Genomic DNA, 20,409 nt, shown 5'->3' on the forward strand with positions numbered 1-20,409 from the left:
GGTGTATCCAACCTTAATTTTTTAAAATTGAAGGGCAGTTTGGCTTTCTAATAAATCTAAGCTTGTAACCGTTGAAATAACCTTTTAAATGACTACAAATATAAACACATACATTAAAGCTTTAATATCAACTGATTTATTGAAGAAAAGCCAATGATATTTTTGGAAGATAAGTTTGGATCGTGAAAAATATACGTATTTTGGACCTCTCACATATTTAAAGTAGGCATAATAGTTTTGTAAATGAATACCTTGGCAGCAACAAATAATATTGGATGATTTACACTTTTATTAGTATAAAGGGTAGTTTCTAATTGTTAAGAAAGTTACACCCAAAGAAATAATGTTTCATAAGTAAAGAACAAATTTTTATTGATTTAAATACATACGTTTGGAACTTTAATGTCTACAAAACTTTTTTTAATGTAGTTGTCTTCAGGGGTAATTTTTATGAGTTAAACATTTTAAACTAAAGAAATATCGTTTTGAAAGCGGGGAATGAATTTTTCATTATCAAAATGGGAGACTAGAACATTTTAAGTACTATAACTAGGATTTTTAAGTATTTGTTTGATTACATCGTAAAAAAACAAGTAATGTAATTAGTACAAAATACAAATTATCATTAATTATTGAATATGTTTATTTTTCATTCCATTATATTGTAATGCATAAAACGCTTAATTAAGTGTTTTCCTATTTTTCCACTTAGGGGTAGTTGTAACCCTTTTAAAAAAGCACACTTCTCCCACATATAACTTTTGCAAAGAAGGGTAAAAAAGCTTAAATCCAAATTTCCAGCAAAATCCATGCAGCCCTGCAGAATTGGGAGGTAAGGTCTTATTTTTTCCCGAGTTACTCGACTAATAGATTATATGTACTGATCTAAAATCTCCAGTAATGCAGTGTATCACTGCAAGAAGATGAATATATAGGTACATTTGTATTATATTTGCTTTCAGTAAATAGCTGACAGTTTTACGTTGTCACTCAATTAAATTCAGCAGTATTTTTAGAAATACCATAGTCTTTTGTAAACAAAAAAATAAATTAACAAATAATTATAATATAATTACAAACAAATTGAATTCCTTGAAATGTAAATAAAAATTATTCCGTTGCAACACTTTCTATTTGTATAAAACCCTTGTGGATTAATGGCATTTTCAAACAGACTCTTGTAAAGCCTTAATAAATGTTCAATTTCGGCCTTGCTGTTGCTTTTATTCACTCTCCTTCTTTTTCTAATAAGTTTCATAAGACTCAACAATGTCTATTGAATAAGCAGTTTTAGCGCGTTGTACGAGCATTTGATACTCGATTAGAATTACGAAGGTGCCGGTGAATAAGGTGACATTGGATATATTTAAGTGCAGATATAGGTAAGCTAATACAATTTTTTTGCTAATTTTTTTTATATTCTGGTAAATAAACCATTCAATATTTTAGAAATATAATTTTAGAACTTTTAAATATTTAAGGATTTTAATAAATAATAAAACTAAAACAAATAAATAATACACGAATTTGATATAAACATATACTACAAAATGTATGTACTACAGACAAATATTTGTGTACTATTATTTCTATTTTTATTTCTTATTAACTTTGTTAGTTTAAAACCCAATATAGGTCAGCGTCCTATTGATAGATTACTGAAAATTTGTTTTTTTATTTTTTTACCTTCTAAAATTTTTTTAAATTTAAATAAAAATTTTCCATACGTATTTAGGCTGTAGTAAACTGACTTATAATTTTGGTTGTAGAATAATTACTATTTAAATGAGAATAAGCCACAATTAAAGGTTAAAGTACGTTTATTGACGTTTCAATTTCCACTTCGGAAATCGTTCTCAAAATACAAACATTAGTAAATTAAACAAATTTTGTTTTTTTTTGTTACTTAGTGAACAATTCTTCTAATAATTTATTTTATCTTACTCATTTATATTGACAATTCAGACATACATTATACATTTTAAAGTAGACGACTTTAAAATGATATTGTCAATATTGTTGAGTTGCGCTCCTGGGACGACTTTACTTATAAGACAGTTCATTCGATTACATGAAATCAACTTTGACTTGAGAATATCCATCAGAAAAGATCATAGCATGTAATTCGTCTTTAAAAGACAAATACATGCCATGATGACAGTAAAATTCTCCTGTTAGTGATTCCATAATAAATTATGAGGGAAAAACCAGGAAAAAAACTCATAATACTATCCCGACATTGTAAGTATTTGGTCGTGCATTTAGTTTACCTTCAATAAACACCAAATTCTGATTTTATATGTTTGTTATCTAAAAAACGTAAATGATGTATGCTCTATAGGTTACTGACTTACTAATACTGGTGTTTTTCTTTTAATAACTTCCTCTTTCAATATGGGTAACCAGATCCTACTACATTCTGCCGAGGAATTTGCGAAACAATTGATCTCATTTAGCATAATTGCATAATTAGAGCCGCTTCTTCGATTTTTCTCTTTTTACCATCCCTTTCTTTTAGGACTATATTTGAATCATTCTACTCTTATTCACTTCTCACTTATTCTAACATTTAATGGCCTTGATGTTTCACCTAAATAAAACTGATCGCATTTACAAGCTATTTTATAAATGCAATTCTTTGTCCTTTCTTGTTCATTGTTAGGTTTGGTTTTGGACAAAATAGATCTTAACGTCTTTGTTGCTTTGAATGTTGTTGAAATGTTGAATTTATTTCCTATCCTTTTAAGTTTTTCTGATAATCCTTTTATGTATGATATTGTTATTTTCTTCGTATTATTCCTTGTGTATGCTGTAGGATATCGTTCTAAGTTGTTCTGTTCTATTCGATCGATTGTTGAAAACTCCTTATTTATAAACGATAAAGGGTAATCATTTTTTAATAAAACAGATGTTAACAAATGTTTTTTCTCCAAGAACGAATGTTCGTTAGAACAAGTAATTTTGGCTCTATCGTATAAGGATTTAATGATTCCCTTTTTAATATTAATATTGAATATGAAAATAGGGTTCAATGATTCAAATATAGTCCTAAAAGAAACGGATGGTAAAAAGAGAAAAATCAAAGAAGCGGCTCTAATTATGCTAAATGAGACCAATTGTGTCGCAAATTCCTCGGCAGAATGTAGTAGGATCTGGTTACCCATATTGAAAGAGGAAGTTATTAAAAGCAAAATACCAGTATTAGAAAGTCAGTACCATATAGAGCATACATCATTCATGTTTTTTTAAATAACAAATATATAAAATCAGAATTTGGTGTTTGTTGAAGGTAAACTAAATGCACGACCAAATACTTACCATGTCGGCATAGTATTATAAGGTTTTTCCTGATTTTTCTCTCATAATTTATTATAGAATTAATAACAGGAGAATTTTACTGCCATCATGGCATGTATTTGTCTTTTTAAAGACGAATTACATGCTATGATCTTTTCTGATGGATATTCTCAAGTTAAAGTTGATTTCATGTAATCGAATGAACTATCTTATAAGTAAAGTTGTCCAAGGAGCGCAACTCAACAATATTGACAATATCATTTTGAAGTCGTCTACTTTAAAATGTATAATGTATGTCTAAATTGTTAATATAAATGAGTCAGATAAAATTAAATTATTAGAAGAATTTTTCACTAAGTAACAAAAAAACAAAATTTGTTTAATTTACTAATGTTTGTATTTTGAGAACGATTTTCGAAGTGGAAATTGAAACGTAAATAAACGTACTTTAACCTTTAATTGTGGCTTATTGTCATTTAAATAGTAATTACTTTGAAATGCCACAAGAAAATAGCTTCAGAATAATATTGTTGTAGAATATTTCCAGTATTCTTTCAATAAAAAAACTATAAACATCGGACAAATTTTTAACTTCTGAACTTCCTTTTAATTTACACATATAATAATAAAAGTTTCATATCGACCCTTGTTGAATTGTCACTATAAGTTCTGTTTTACTGATCTATAAATAGGACACTGGTATTTAGCGTTATCAAAATTTTTTCAAGAGTATTCAGTTGAATGTGAATCTGTGCACAGATTCACATTCAACCAGATTCACATACAAGTCGTTGTATTTTTTTACATTTGTTTATTGCGATTTGCATAAAAAGTTTTATGTTTTACCATATTTAAATGAAATTAATCTGCAGTAACTATAGTTCATTGAAAAGGTGCATTAGGGTTGCATTTTTAAAAAGACGCAATTTTATTTTTTTTTTATTGCTGGAGGGTAAGAATAAGCTTATGTTCAGGTTTGTGGGGTCGCCACGCTTGCCCCTGGCCGCCATCTTGGAAAAAGTGGTATAAAGGTGTTTTCATGCTGTATATCGTAAACTAGCAACCGTACGGAAATTTTTACGGAAAATATTTTGACATTATTGTAACGTATAGATTAATTTTATACAACTTTATCTCTACTACTTTTAATTGTAAAATGGAAAATAAAAAAAAATATAAACAAAAATAACAAAAATTTTTGAACAAACGTTCTTTTGGGCCTTATAACCTTTTTTCTGGTAATTTTACACTAAAATGACGTTAAAGCAATATTATAGATGGTTTTTCAAAGAATAATATTCACTACAAATTTGTTTAATTTTAATAATTCATCTGGATTTTACAGCTCTCCGAAGTTTACCGGGGTCTTGAATATTCACCATGTTGGAATAAGAGCTTCAAAGGGTTTTCGCGCTATATCTAAGTTATATTACCATCTAACATCATTAACATCTAACATATAAGTTATTATTAAAAATAACTAACATTTTTGAACAATTTTATTTTTTGGCCCTATAACTTTTTTACTGGTCATTTAACAATAAAAGGATATCAGAGCAATATTATAAAGGGTTTGTTAATGAATAATTTTCTCTACAAATTTGTTTAATTTTATTAATTACTCTGGGTTTTACAGCCCTCCGAAATTCACCGGGTTCTTAAATACTCGTAGGAATACGATAAAAACAACCATTCGGCTTAGTTTTCTATTATATATTTTTTTATTTGTATAGCGTATCATTTTGTTAACAGTCCTATGTTATTATTAATTTAATAACGACCTTTTTCCCCACCACCTATGATGTAGAGTCGGGAGGCGCGTTTTTTAAGTGGTGACCTCATTAGGCCTAATCATCAGACAATTTCTAGACCAGATAATATTGAGCATAATTATATATTTAAAAAGCTGTTTTCCAGCTACTGTTTTTTCATTTTGTTTGATTGTTCAAGCTGCGGTTCCGGATCTAGTTCAGTATCGAAAATGAATGTTTGCAGAAGAACAAAAGTTAGAATTGGCGTCATTGTAAGTCATCTTAACCCAGATATGCCCATTATGTCTACTTGTAATTTTAATTATTTTTTTTTATAATGGTTTCATTTAGGGTAAACTAAAATATATTAGACGAAAATAAAATTTATTTTTTTAATAAATATACAAAATTTTGGGCGTCCTATATGTAGGACGATGGGCACTTAAGGGTATCTACATTACTATACACTTTTTGTATGGTATACCAAAAAACATTTGACGTGGAGTCCTTTGTAGCATTTTGAACATCTGGTGGTTGTTTTTTCATGGCAATGTACACAGCGTGTTTGCTTATTTTGAGGAATTACCAAATGATCCATATGATCAAACCTAATATCTAAACCTTCGGTGATTGACTTATGACCTTTCGAATGTGTTTTATTTTTTTTATTTTGTATTAATAGCGCAGTGGCTACTCGTCTTCGGAATTTTAACTGATCTAGGTCCCCACCTCTTTGTCTATGCAACTGCCAAGCATTTTGCAGACCTACATCAATATAGTGTGCCACCAGCGGAAAATACCATTTTTTGCCCATCAGTGAAATTCTATAAAGGCTCAAATTTTGGTCACATCTGTCTACTCCTACCATGTTTGCATTGTACAAATTTACCAGATGTGGCTGCGACACCTAAAATATGTATTGTAAAATGTCATGAAACTATGCATGTTTTTGAAAATAAAAACTAAATGCGTTTGTAATAATAATCTAAAAAACTATAACTTACCTGAATATTTGTCCGTTCTTTTCGTGAAAATTTTTTCATCCTATGCAGGGGGTTTACGCCTACTACATTTGAGCACAGGGTGACAATGCTGTTGTCATGCCACTTCACGACAATAATGTTCTGGTTTTCTGTTTTTTTGAAATCGAAAACGCCTCGAGCTTGCTTTTTCATTTCTTTTGAGTTTGTTAGTGGCCCATTAGGTATGCGATTTTCACGTATTGTGCCGGTAGCGTTGAAAGTTTTCTCTGATAGCAATTCTAACAAAGATAACGTGGAAAAGAAATTATCAAAAAATAGGTGCATCCGTTTATTAGGCCACCTAGTTCTTAAAACGTCGGCATACTCCAATACAAGAGATGCAATACATGGCGAATTGTCTTATTGTGAATAAATTGTTTACAGCCATGGCGGCCGAAATATGGTACCATGGCTTCATCAACACATTGCATTTCCTCACATTTACCAAATTTCAAAAATGCAGCATTGAGGTGATCAAACAATGGCCTAACTTTAGCAAATTTGTCGGATGTATTTATAGTGACGTTGTCAGTTAAGTGAAAGTGAGATAAAATATATTCAAATTTATTCCTTGACAAAGCTTCAGAAACCAGTACATTTGGACTGTCTCTTTCGTTTTCCCAGAACATTCTCCGCCTCGGAACTGGCACATATCCACTGAGTAATAACACTCCAATGAATGCTTTTATCTCACATTTTTCTATTTTCAGGCAATGGTTTTGTTGCCTTGCATATCGATTTGATTCGACAACTATTAGGTCCAATATTTTGTCATCAAAAAAAAAGAAAACATATCTAAAGGGGTTTGCAGAGGTATTTCTTCTTCATCGTTACTAAATTCTTCACCATCATACAACAAATCTTCGGTTTCCCATTTATAAATCTTTTTTCTCTTTATTGTTTTTGTTCTCTTTGATGGCGTTTCATATTCTTCAACTGATGGGCCATCTTTGTCATCTTCTGTATTAGAGAAAATGTTTGACTTGTATTATATTTATAAAAATTTATTTCAGCAGACCCTCTAAGCTGTTTAGCAGGTAGATTATTTATTGTAGGTGTGTCTTCGTCACCAGATTCTTTATCAGTTTAAGAATCCGTGGCATTTTCTGGCGGAGAAATAGTCAATGACTCAACATTCTTTATCATATCTTCCTCGTCGTCCAGCATAGCCAGTGCATCATTTAGAGATAAACTAAATTTTTTATATTAACTACACAAATATTATGGTGTAACTAATAGTCGTTTTATATTTTATTACATTGGGTAGTTCCTAGAGATCGATAACCTGTAGTCAGAATGAGACAGTATCAGACTTGGTTCAGGCGTTCTATATGTAGGACGTTGGGCATATCTGGGCATATCATAATTTTTGAATTAATCAAAAATTCTTCCAATTTTTTGATTAATTTTGATATTTCTATGGTCTTGCTGCAAACTTCACCAGAATAATTATTAAATTATTAATAATTATTAAACACAATGCAGAGCATTTGAGGTCTGCTTTTCGACAACCACACATACTTCCACATTGTTTATTGCATCTGCAGGAAATAATTTCAGAATTGCATTGATGCTGGAGTTTTGAAAGTTTTGATTGGTATCCAAATGTTTCCATAATTTTTTTCAGTCCCAATCTTTATGATCGCAGTGTTTCCTGGTGATAAACTCTAAGACTGTGAAAAAGAGTACATCTTGGGTTAGTGGAATAAGTTAAATTTATTTTTGGTCACTGTTTTGGCGAATCGTATGTATGTCATACTGTCAGAGAAACTTTATTTCTACCATACAAAGAGGCAAAAAAGCATGGGTAAAAAATTCTCTACAATGACGTTGCTAAACATAAAATTTGAAGGACCGCATAATTAATGCAATGTATACCCTTTTGAAGATTTAAAAAAAATTAGACACTTTGGACACACAACATTGGACTGATTCCTCTCAAATGCCGTGAGCAAGACAAGAATGTCAATGTCCTCCGCTACATCAGTCACAGAATCATAGGATTGGAATACAGCAGGCGCAGAACGGATGACGACTATATTTGCACCACATTCAGCCTGGTCAACCCAAAACCCACTTTTGATAAAGCAGTTTTGAGAAGGTCCATTAAGTTTGTCTTATTCTTTTCATTACCGAGAAATTTATTCTGGAATAAAATTGTTAAACTTTATCTCTCTCGATTTTTTTAGATTGAATTTCTAAACCGAGAAGGCACTGAGTATTTTTAATAATTTATTTACCAGCAGAAATTTATTATTTCATTATTAAAAATGTAAATACCGAGCAGCGCATCGGTAACCTTGCGGAAAAATAGTGTCCTATACAAGATACAATAACTCATGGTAAATAAGTTTGTCGATCATATGATTTTCGATTTGTTTCAAATGGAAATATTCTCTTAAGTAAATGCATTAGTAAACCTTACTCTATTCTGGTTTAGTTTTGAAATAGGTCTTGGGGTTAGGTTATATCTAGTTTCCTTATGGCTGGACCATTGTTAAATAATTCCATTACTAGCTCATTTTTGTGGTAACTGTTACGTTTATTTTGTGACACCATGGTTCGATGGATTTCTCCTCTGATAAAAGGAATTTTGAAGTCGTAGTAAAGTGTTTGATTACTTACGTAATGGTGCATCCACTATCGATCTTAGCACTTTAGACTGAACTCCTTGGATAATATTCAACGACGTTGGGTTTTCACAGCCCTATTGGTGCAGTCCGCAATACCAGGTAGGTTTGGGTATGGCTTTGTATAGAACAATTTTGTTTGGATGTTGAATTTTAATTTACGTCCAAGGAGCCAATACATTTGCCGGAATTTTAAGTCAAGCTGCATTCTTTTGGTCTGGCTGTAATTCTTATGTGAGAAGTTGGTCATGATGGTGGCCAACGAACTTGGCGTCTGTTACTGTTGGTATTCATATACGTTGGCATGTGTTATGGCGGTTGGTAACTGTTATTCGACTTAATTTTGTTTTGTTTACTTTTATTTGTCATTTTGTGTATCAATTACTCAGTATCCAGATGATGTTGCAGGTCTTGGGAGGCTTTTATAAGATTTTCGTTTACAGCTACTATTGCTACGTCGTCAGCAAATGAAGTGATTGTAGTATTATTAGTTTCTAGTATATCGGCTGTGTAGAGTGAGAAAAGCAGCGGCCCGAGAACATCACCATGCAATATTCCGGAGTTGCTGAATTGTTGGTCGCTGGATTTTACAAAGAAATATCTATTTCTTATGTAGGGTTTGAGTAAGAAGAAATAGATACTGAATAGTAGTTGAGTATTACTCTGTCAAATGCTTTCATTAAGTCCACCAGACATAAAAATGCTGGTTTATTTTATGATAATCCAAGGTGATAATCTAAGATGATCAGTGGGAAGACCACGAAAACGATGGACCGACAACTTACTGAAGGCACATTGAAAAACAGACAGAGTCATGTCTACACTCAAAAAAGAAAAAGAACGAATTCAGGCCTTTACTTCATATAATGGTACTCCATTTTTTATGTTATATTTTTAAGCAGTGGTTTGCAGTCACAAATAACAGTGTTTTGTTCCCGAATCGTATATCCTTTATGATCTCTCCAATAACTAATATTCCTGTGCTTGCTTACAAGAAAAATTCTTTGCAAATACGTTCATGTTCATTTTCTACCAAAATTATCAGGTCCATTTGCCTTTTCTCTTCTGGAGATTTTAATTGCTCGTCATTTATTTGACAAATATCGTATCTGTAATCCACAGACAGTTATCTCATGTAATCACTTGATTTTTGGTTTTCTATTTTAATCTATAATTTTATCTTCTTTGTTCTGTTTAATTTATGTTACCCTTAAAATTTTGTTATTTATTTTAGTTTCTGGTGTATATTAAATATATCGAACTTCCTCTATAATTCCCTCCTTTTTTTACATTATTCTTTATTCCACGATTCCTTGATTTTCCATATTATTTGACTTTCCAAGAACCGCAAAAGATAGATAAATTCGCCATAAATATGAAGAAAACGTATAAATACGAAGGATCGCCGTCTTTATTTAATAGTTTAATCTCACAAAAATTTTTAATAGTTTACTAAGATTTTTTTGAATGTTCTTGTAAATTTTCGTGTTACTGTTCCAACAAATAGTCTCAACTGCAATAAGTAAATATTAAAATAATAAAATTATACAAGAAAACCAAATGAAATCATAAATTAAACGTAAACTCTGCTTTAAAGTTTGTCCAATTGTTCTGCCAGTTCAGACCGTGACCCTCATAAGGTTAAACAGTTTTACATGAAACCAAATAAATTTTAGCTATTAGCATTTTTTTATGCTTGTCAACGAGTCTTTCCTAACAGTATGTCAACAACCTTCTTTGTTTAAGTGCGGTTTGAATGACAACAATTATTGTAAATGGATATTTAAATCCAATTTAATTATTGTGTATTAATATTCATTTTTAGGAATTTTTTGTTGAATTGTTTAACTTTCAAACTGTTATTACCATTTCGAACTCCTAGGCCAAAGTGTTTATTAGTGAATTATTTTTGTAACAATTTCATTATTTTCTGGTAAGTATAATAAAAAAAAAAACAAACATCAATAATCACTGCCTGTTGATATCAAACTTCGTTCCATGTTTTTAAGGAGCGTCCTACACATTTTCTTCCTTCTTTCAGTTTGTAATTTAGAATTTGGGTAGTTGACATGTATGGGTTTTTCTGTAATATTATATATGTATATATATATACATATATATATATATATATATATATATATATATATATATATATATATATAATCGTTGATTTGGGTTATTCAATCAACGATATAATATTATAATATATATATATATATATATATAGTAAACTCTTAAATATTGGGGAAATAATTGGGGAAAAGATTCAGATTACAGATTTCCCCAATATTTAAGAGTTTACTATTTAACTTATCTGCTAAGATTAAATTTCTTTTCTATATATATATATATATATATATATATATATATATATATATAGTATGATATAAATCAATTAAGCACTAATTACTCCTACCTGTTATATTTGGATAACCATTCTCAATTCCAATATTAATATCTCAACAACTGATTCATTGTAAAGTTCCAGCTTTCAGTCTATCTTAAAGTATTTAGTATACAGTTTTGGTTTTTGAACTTAAAACAACTTTCTGGTAAATTTTGATGTGTATTCTAACAGTAGTAGTACTTCATAGGAAAAATGGAAAAAATAAAAGAAGAAGTGGTGTCATTTGCAATGTCCAGGAATGATATTTACTCTTAACCTCACATTTCACAGTTGGCCGGCACACGTGGCTTTTAAACTCTTTTTAATTATCTTTTTCTTATGTGTTAGTATATACACTAATTTGTCAATTTGGTCTTTTACACCATGTATTTTTTAATATTTGATTCAATCTATGAGTGGTGCGTAAATTTGTCACCTATGACTAGAACATCCACGAAAGACAAATCTTTCAAAAATAACGTAAGTTCTAAAACCTTGACACCTTTTAATATATGTTTCGAGGATGCTGTACTAACAGTCGCACTTTATTTCAGTTTTTTTTTCTGATGATGAAAATAAACATTTTCGAAAGCTTGAAACTTAGTTAAAAGAGTACACTTATTTCACCGCTGCTTATCTCAATAAACCTCAAAGCTATATATATATATATATATATATATATATATATATATATATATATATATATATATACATATATATATATATATATTTATTATATATATATATATTTATTATATATAGTAGATTATTTTATCCGTTATATTCTTTGTATTTAAGAATTTTTGATATTGGTCTCTTTTCTTCTGTATTTCTTGTTCGATTTCTTCGTCAAACCAATATGGAAGTTTTTTTTATTCTGGATTTAGTATCCAATGTCTTCTGTGTCTGCCTCTTGGAGACACCTTTTTATGTGAGTGTAATGTTCTTCTATATTATTAAATTGTTTATTTTACAACTTTTGATTTAATCTATTTCTGTATAATTTTCTCACGCTTTCTTGTTCTAAACTGATTAGGTTATATATCTTCTGTATTTCTTGCTCCCTTTCATTTCCTTCTTTTTTTTTAGGTTTATTTACTTCAAATGTGATCTTAGCTTTTAATAAGTGATGATCGCTTCCACAGGTAGCTTCTCTCAATACTTTTACATCTTGTACAATCATATTTGTCTTTTGTCTTATGATTGTGTAGTCTATGATTGATATTAACCCTCTCGTATTTTGCGTCCATGTGTATTTGTGTATGTCTCTGTGTTAAAAAAATCCATTTGCAACTTTCGTTTCATTTTTTTTTGCATAGTACTATTATCATTTACGTGGTCCTCTTCGAATTGACCTTTAACTGCGTTATGGGGTTTTTTTCCAATTCTGCTGTTTAAGTCTCCCAAGATGATAATTTTTCGAGATGTGCCGACTTTTGCAACCTCTAAATTCAATTTCTCAAAAAAATCGTTTTTAATGATTACTGGTGCGTCATTTACTGCATATACACCCAAGATTGTGCATTTGTGTCCACTAATCGTAAGGTTCATTTTTATCATTCTCTCGTTTATGGCCTACCAAGTAGTTATGTATTTCTTTAGCTTCTTACGTATTAATGTGGTAACATCTTGTTGAACTCTTTTCCCCTTTGGTATCCAGCTGTAGAAGTGATCATATTCTCCGATGTTTTCTGATCCTTGGCCCTTTCGTTTTGTTTCGGTGATTACTGTGATGTCCAATTTCAGCTTACTCATTTCATACATGATTTCATGTATTTTAGGTCTAAAACCTTGCACGTTCCAAGTTCTCCGAAGTTCATACTCCTTTTTCATAGCGTACGTCGTCGTTTGTTGATCGGTTTATTCCGAGGCGTTTTGCTGTTTTTTTTTTAACATTTTATTTTTTTCTGAGTAACGGGGGGTTAGACCGATGCCGCAACTGCTGACTTGGAGAGATATATTATTTATATACTACGCATATATATATATATATATATATATATATATATATATACATATATATATATATATATATATATATATATATATATATATATATATATATATATATATATATCAATTTAATAGATATAAAGGAATGGAAGTAGAGACTTTGCTTTTACATCTTTTAGATGAACTCACTTCGGCAACCATTTCATTACTTTCTAAGTATAATTTTTCAACGTCCATAAATTTCTTTTGAATCATTATCACTGTTTTATTTTTTATTATTGGTTACAATATTTTACCACTTTTAGTATTTATTTATATTCTTGTTTTCATTATTATCTTTAACCATGCTGTAACCAGCTAGATAAGTCTTCTATATCCTAATAATTTACCAAAGTCATCAAATAAAGTAAAAAACTCCCAATAATTATCTGTGCGTGGACGATTCCTCTCTTATTATTTTTGCTTATCATCATCATTGATGCTACAGCCCTATAAAAGAGCCTCGACCTTCCCAAGTCTATTACGCCAGTCAGTTCTATCCATTGCCAACTGTTGACAATTTGCTGCGCCTATTTGTCTACCATCCTCATCTACACCATCCCTCCATCTGAGTTTTGGCCTACCCCTACTTCTACTTTCCACAGGTTGCGACACAAGGATTCTTCTAGGAGGGTTGTTCTGCTGTGATCTTGCCAGATGTCCCATCTTAGTCTTCCTATTTTTATAAAGGATACTACGTCTTTACCACCAAATATATGTTTATATCTGTGATATATCTCGTAAGTGTACCTCCTTCTCCAAACACCATTTTCACAGATGCCACCGAATATTCTTCTCAGGATCCTTCGTTCAAATATAAGCAGGAGATTTTCATCTGCCTTGGAAATGGTCCATGTCTCCGACCCATATATCAACACTGGTTGTATAAGGGTTTTGTATATGGTTATTTTTGTTTTTTGACTTAAGTTTCTGCTTCTCATATGTCTACTCAGTCCAAAATATCATTTGTTTGCTAGGATTATTCTTCGCTTGATTTCTTCCGTCATGACGTTCTCCTTGGTGATCAGGGAGCCTAAGTATGTGAATTTGTCCACCACTTCAAAGGTAGAATTATCAACCGTGAATTGGTGGCCGATGTTTCTGGCTCTGTTGTTCGGTGTTGATGCCATTATTTTTATTTTAGCTTATTCTGCTTAAATTTGTTTAATAGCTTCATTACTAAAACAATAAAAAGTAATGAACTCAAATCTTTTTCCTTGTTTTACTCCTACTTCCATTCTAAAGAGGCTTGATCCGAGTCCTTTTATCCATACGGCCCCTGTCATAGTTTTTTTTTAGTCAACATTTATGACATTGAGAATAAATATGTCAAACGCAGCCTTCAAGTTTATAAACTCTCACAAATACGATTGTGAAAAAGTCTCATCAACAGGTCTATTTGTTTATTTATTATCTATTGTAAGACCCATATTCCGGAATTTAAACATAGTTTGTCTATCTTATCATCGGGATTTAGGTGAAAAAACAGATAAATGCTGTTGTTATTCAGTGGTATATAACTTAATCTTGGCTTACCTACTGTTATAAAATGATATCATTTAAAATTGATTTGTTTGTTAATGAAAACATTTTTTTGTTTACCCAGCTTTAAGTCACACAGCTCTTACTTCCTCTAAGGGGAAAATTCACTCATCTCAGGTAGCTACCGTATCCTATCGTCATATCAATTTGTTTTGTTTGTATAGCTTCTTTATTAACTAGTATTAGATCTGGTCTATTATGGATCTAGCATGATGTGGTTCTCAGTTTTTTAAGTAGTTCTTGTTGAAGGATCTTTTCTACTAAATCGTGCCGTTCCTTATGATGTGTAGTTTTTAATAGTTTCTTGGGGTTAACATCCATATAGGCAATTGTCGTTTTGGACCTAGAGGTCTTTGACGATATCTTCTTCTTTTTGTAGTATCTATCCGTTTCTGATATTGGCGATTCACGAACCACGTACGTAGTTTCTTCAGTTAGGAAATCCTTCGTCTTCCTGGTCCTCGTTTTTCTTCTACTTTTCGCTGTAAAATTAGTTGCAGCAGTCCATATCTTTCGCTGTTCCTCATTATGTAACCAAAGTATTCAATTTGGGCTGCTTTTATTGTGGTTAACAGCTCTTTTTCTTTTTTCGTTCTTAAGAAAAATTTCTTAATTAGTAATATGCTTAGTATAAGCTATATTTAGGATTTAACGGTAAAGCCACAATTTGCTTAAATGTAGCGCGTATGTGAGAGTCCAGGACTCAACTCCGTACAGCAGTATAGAGAAGATATAACATCGTAGTAACCTGATTTTTATGGTTATTGATAAATCATGATGTTTGAATCTTCTTCTTCTTCTTCAAGTGCCCTGTCCGTTGCGAACGTTGGCTATTAACATGGCAATTCTGATTTTGTTTGCGGCACTTCTGAATAGTTCGACCGATGTGATCCCGAACCACTTCCTCAGATTTTGGAACCACGACTGTCTTCTCTTGCCTGGCCTCTCGCTTACTGTCTATTTTTCCCTGGACAATCAATTGCAGTAGACGCTACTTATCGTGTCTCAATATGTGGCCTAGATATTCAAGCTTTCTTTGTTTAATTGTATTCACGATTTCTTTCTCCTTTCCGATTCTTTGGATTACCTCTATGTTGGTCACATGTTCGGTCCAGGATATACGAAGAATGCGTCGGTACACCCACATTTCGAATGCTTCTAGTTTTCTCGTGAGCGTCTCCGTCAGCGTCCAGGCCTCCACACCATACAGTAAGATCGGAAAAATGTAGCATTTAACTAGACGTAGTTTTAGGGGAAGAGACAAATCCCTGCTTATGAGGAGCTTTTTTATACTGCTAAATGCTGCTCTAGCTCGTTCTATTCTCGCCTTAATTTCTGTGGCCTGTTCCCATTTTGCATTTACGTTGGTGCCAAGGTACACATAAGATTCTACATGGTCAATTAGTATGTTACTTATCCGTAACTGTCGAGCAGGCTGTTGCTTCCTGCTTATCAGCATCCACTTTGTCTTCTTGAAGTTGAGGCTCAGGCCGTATTCCTCACTAACTGAATAAACTCTTTCCATTACCTGCTGTAATTCGTCTATGGTACTGGCAAAGATCACCGTATCGTCGGCATATCTTATATTGTTCGTTAACTCGCCGTTTATTTTTATGCCCTCATTTGTTCATGATTGACATTGTCAAATGCTTTTCTAAAATTCATAAAGCACAAATACACGTCCTTATCAACGTCTCTACACCGCTGTATAAGCACCTGGAGAGCGAAAATTGCTTCTCTAGTTCCAAGTGCTTTCCGAAAGCCAAACTGCGATTCTATCAATATTTGACTCACATTTATTATATATTCTTCTATGAATGATCTTAGTGAACGCTTTAGTGACATGATTGATCAAGCTTATAAGCCAGTAGTCATCACAGATCTGGGCATTTGGTTTCTTCGGGATTGTAATAAATGTTGACTGCAGAAAGTTCTCCGGAATTTTACCGCTATTATATATGTTGTTAAAAAGTTCAACTAGATTATCAAGGAACTGTTTGTCTGATTTACATAGGATCTTTAATATTTCGCAGGGTACATTGTCCGGACCTGCTGCTAAGGATTGAAGGTCCTGTTTCTCCTTCTCCATATGCGTGATCATCAGTCCTGTCAGATGCAAATAATTTTTCTTTCCATGTTTCTAAGATCGTTGATGGCTCCAAGATAAGATTTCCATCGCCATCTTTTATGCTGTTGGGTGACTTATTGAATTTCCTCTTGTTTGTCATTGATTTTATTTTTTTGTGCATATTGTAACTGTCGTATTTTCGTTCGTATTGTTCTATTTCCCTGCATTCGTTGGAAAACCATTTTTCTTTGTCTTCTCGAATTTTCGTTCTTATGATTTTGTGGATCGGCTGGTATTTTTCTGCATTTTTATCCTTGAATTTACGTCTCTCATCCATCATATCCATTATCTCATTAGACATCCATTCTTTCTTCTTCCGTCTGTCACGCTTTAATAGAATCGCGCATGTTGTTTGGATTGCTTCCCTCGATTTATCCCATCTCTCTATTATATCCGACGTGTTCTCGTTAATGTCGTTTATTTTCTTTCCTAGTTGTTCTCGTACTTTTATTTCGGTTTATGGGTTAGTGAGTTTCTTAATATCAATTGTGTTTAAATTAGATCTTTTCTTGAGCCGTTTTACTCTCATGACCATTCTGCATACCAACAGATTGTGGTCCGTAGGAACATCGGCACCTGGGTACGTTTTTGATGATTTTATCATGTTTGTATATCTTGTTGGTACTGCTATATAATCTATCTGATTCCTTAGGATGTTGTCAGGTGAGTCAGCGGGGGATTTCCATGTGTAAAGTTGACGTTTGGGGAGCTTGAAGAGTGTATTACTTAACAGCAGGTTATATTCCTGGCAGAAGCATATAAGTCTATCACCTCTATCGTTTCTCTCTAATAGGCCGAAGTTACCCACGATCTCAATCACCTTGCCGATGCCAACCTTTGCGTTAAAATCTCCCATCACTATTGTTACTTCATGTTTTTTTGTCATTTTCATCAGGCGTCCCAGTTGTTCATAGAATTCTTCGCTGGTTGCCTTATCTTTATCTACCGTTGGCGCGTATACCAGTAATATGTTAATATCCACCGGTGTCGCTTGAATTTGTAAAAGCATTATTCTATCTGAATGGGGAGTGAAAGATTTTACTGCCGAATTAATATGTGGGGCAACTATTATTGCGGTGCCGTTTCTGTGATGTGTTGTGTCATTTCCAGCATAGTAAACTTTATATCCAAGTATATCTCATTGTCCAGAGTTTTGCCAGTGTGTTTCACTAATTCCCAATATATCATTTTTTAATCTTTTCATCTCTTTTACAATGTTATGAGTTTTGCCGCTCTCGTACATACTTCGTACATTCCAAGTTCCAATCCTTAGGTGTTGAGGACTTGCTTCCTTTTTTAGGCCGTAGGGATTTCTCTGGCTGACGACCAGGGAGGCCCTACTATTTGTTTGTGTGCATCCTCCCCTGCTGATGTTTGAATAGCTCATTTATTTTACTTTCTTTTATGCTGTCTCACTCTTTGTACGAACTCAGAAGTTAGTTTAGTTTCCATTTGTTTGTGGTAAATTTTTTCCGCTTGCTTTACTTATTATATATTTATACACATAATATTTTTACCCATCACCTCGATATTTTGATCAGTGGAGTCGATGGAGTTTAGTAGCTGTGATAGAAAAAGCCCTAGAGACTCAACGAGTATCCTTGGAAAAGGTTTTGGTTAATTTCGATATCTTTAGTTTCGATATTATTTTCACCAGGTATTTAAATTTTATTCTTATACTTCAAAAGCTCTTAAAAGTGTTATTATATTATCATCGAGTTTATATTTTTTTGTATTGTATTCAATGAAGGCAGTGCCTTCTTGTATTCAATGAAGGCAGTAAAACGGTTCTTTTTTTGGTATACACCTAGTTAAAAATGACAGAGCCGTATATAAGTACACAGGATGTGACCAATTTGCAAGACGAGTGAATGATCAGTAACCTGGTGTGTTAAAAATAACATGCTTACTTAATATTGGTAAACTCTCCAAAACTTTTTTAGCCAAAAGTTTATTATTATTGTTATTATATTTTTATTTAAAAAAGCCAATATTTTTGTCTTGTCTAATAATAGATATTCATTCATTTCCTCGGTAATTCCTATTTTAATTATAATTCAATTTTTATTATGTTAAACATGAATAAACATTATTTCTACATTAACACAATCTTAAGACTTAATTGCTGGTTAATTCAAGGTAACAGAAAAAGACTTCACTGTATGGTAGTTATTAAAAACAATGATAATAACTGTCTTTACATTCAGTATTGTTAACAAATCTAGCCATGCATTTCTATATGCAATTCAGGAATTTTTACAAAAATATGTCAAAGCTGTTTATAAAGAAATCTAGACTTTCACGTGATTTGCAATAATGATATTTTTATTATAAAAAATATACACAGTCACCCATTAGATCAAAAACCCTGTAAAATTTCAAGTTGTCAGTCGGTTTTATTCATTTTTAATACCAAATATTAAAAGATATACTACGGCAAAATTTAACATGATTATCAATAGCATTTTAATAGCCAATGCTAAATGCTAATTAATTTAGCAAATTTTAATAACATCGATTGCTGAGCATTCAGGTTCCGACTTGCGGTCCCACTTATAAAAAAGCTGAGCTGAGTTGAGCCGCTGAAAAGATGGAATGATCATGTGAATGGCACGCACTCTTAAATATTCCTCTTCCTATGTTATCACTTTTCCCACGTTTACACCGCTCAACAAAAACGAACTAACAATGTTGCTATAATATATTTATACCGTTTTTTAGAGGTAATTGATGTACATTAATTTTAAACATTTTCACAAAATTCACCAGCCGGCGAAACTGAAACACAAATCATGATACATAAAACATTTAAGTTATAGTATCATAACACAAATAATGACGGTGTAAACAGTTTCCCATAAGGTCTAGTTTCGAGCGCCTGTCGATGCCTGCATTAAGTGATCATGCGACCTTGGATTCCATGTTTTCAGATAGTAGGACTACTTATAGTTGGATAATTCGTCTTCACTCATGCTCCGACTTGCTATCCAAATCCAACTACCGGTGGTCCAATTTCAGTTCTAGTTTGTTTTCATGACGGTGTACATCGCTTAACAAAAAAATGTATCTAGTAAACACTACGGAAAATATAATTAGTAGAAGGAAAATGGCAGCATTATGTTTGTTATCCTTATCATTTGAAACAAAGAAGAAAAAATGTTGGATGAAGAAATTATTTGTTGATCGTATGAACTATTGTGACACGAAATTGCTCAATGTCATTGATGAGGATGATTACAAAAACTACCTCAGTATCGACAACTTCACTTCTTCGCTGTTGCTGGAAAAAGTTGGTCTACTCATTTCCAAAAAAGATACCGTCATGCATAAATGTGTCAGTACTGAAAAACGTTCAGTACTGACGATGCAACGTTGTTGTAAACAAATTGTATACAGGGAGAAAATATCAGTTACAAAGTGGTCTTATAGTAAATTTACTACTTTAATTGGGAATAAGCCACAATATGAGTTAGAAATTGAATGTATTTGACGTTTGGACTTTCACTTCCGAAATCGTTATCAAAATATTCCGAAGTTGAAGTTAAAAAGTCACATAAATTTAATTTCTAACTAATATTCAGGTTTATTTCCAATTAAAATAGTAAAATTGCATAAGATGCCACAAGAAAATAACTTCAGAACAATATAAAGAAACAGTTAC

At 32.0% G+C, this 20,409-nt stretch overlaps 1 protein-coding gene across 2 annotated transcripts in view; it reads left to right on the forward strand.

Annotated features, from left to right (window-relative positions):
• The first annotated feature begins 1,157 nt into the window (after nucleotides 1–1,157).
• Nucleotides 1,158–20,409, forward strand: part of LOC140432325 (putative fatty acyl-CoA reductase CG5065) — an 81,864-nt gene continuing 62,612 nt past the window's right edge. The window contains exon 1 of one of the 2 annotated variants that reach the window (XM_072520155.1): nucleotides 1,158–1,382. The gene's annotated coding sequence lies outside the window, so the exon portion shown is untranslated. Of the gene's footprint in view, nucleotides 1,383–10,416; nucleotides 10,634–20,409 lie in introns of those variants that run through there. The other variant, XM_072520156.1, reaches the window with a different exon arrangement.

The sequence above is a fragment of the Diabrotica undecimpunctata genome, chromosome 1, assembly GCF_040954645.1.
Source record: "Diabrotica undecimpunctata isolate CICGRU chromosome 1, icDiaUnde3, whole genome shotgun sequence".
NCBI classification, from domain to species: Eukaryota; Metazoa; Arthropoda; class Insecta; order Coleoptera; family Chrysomelidae; genus Diabrotica; species Diabrotica undecimpunctata.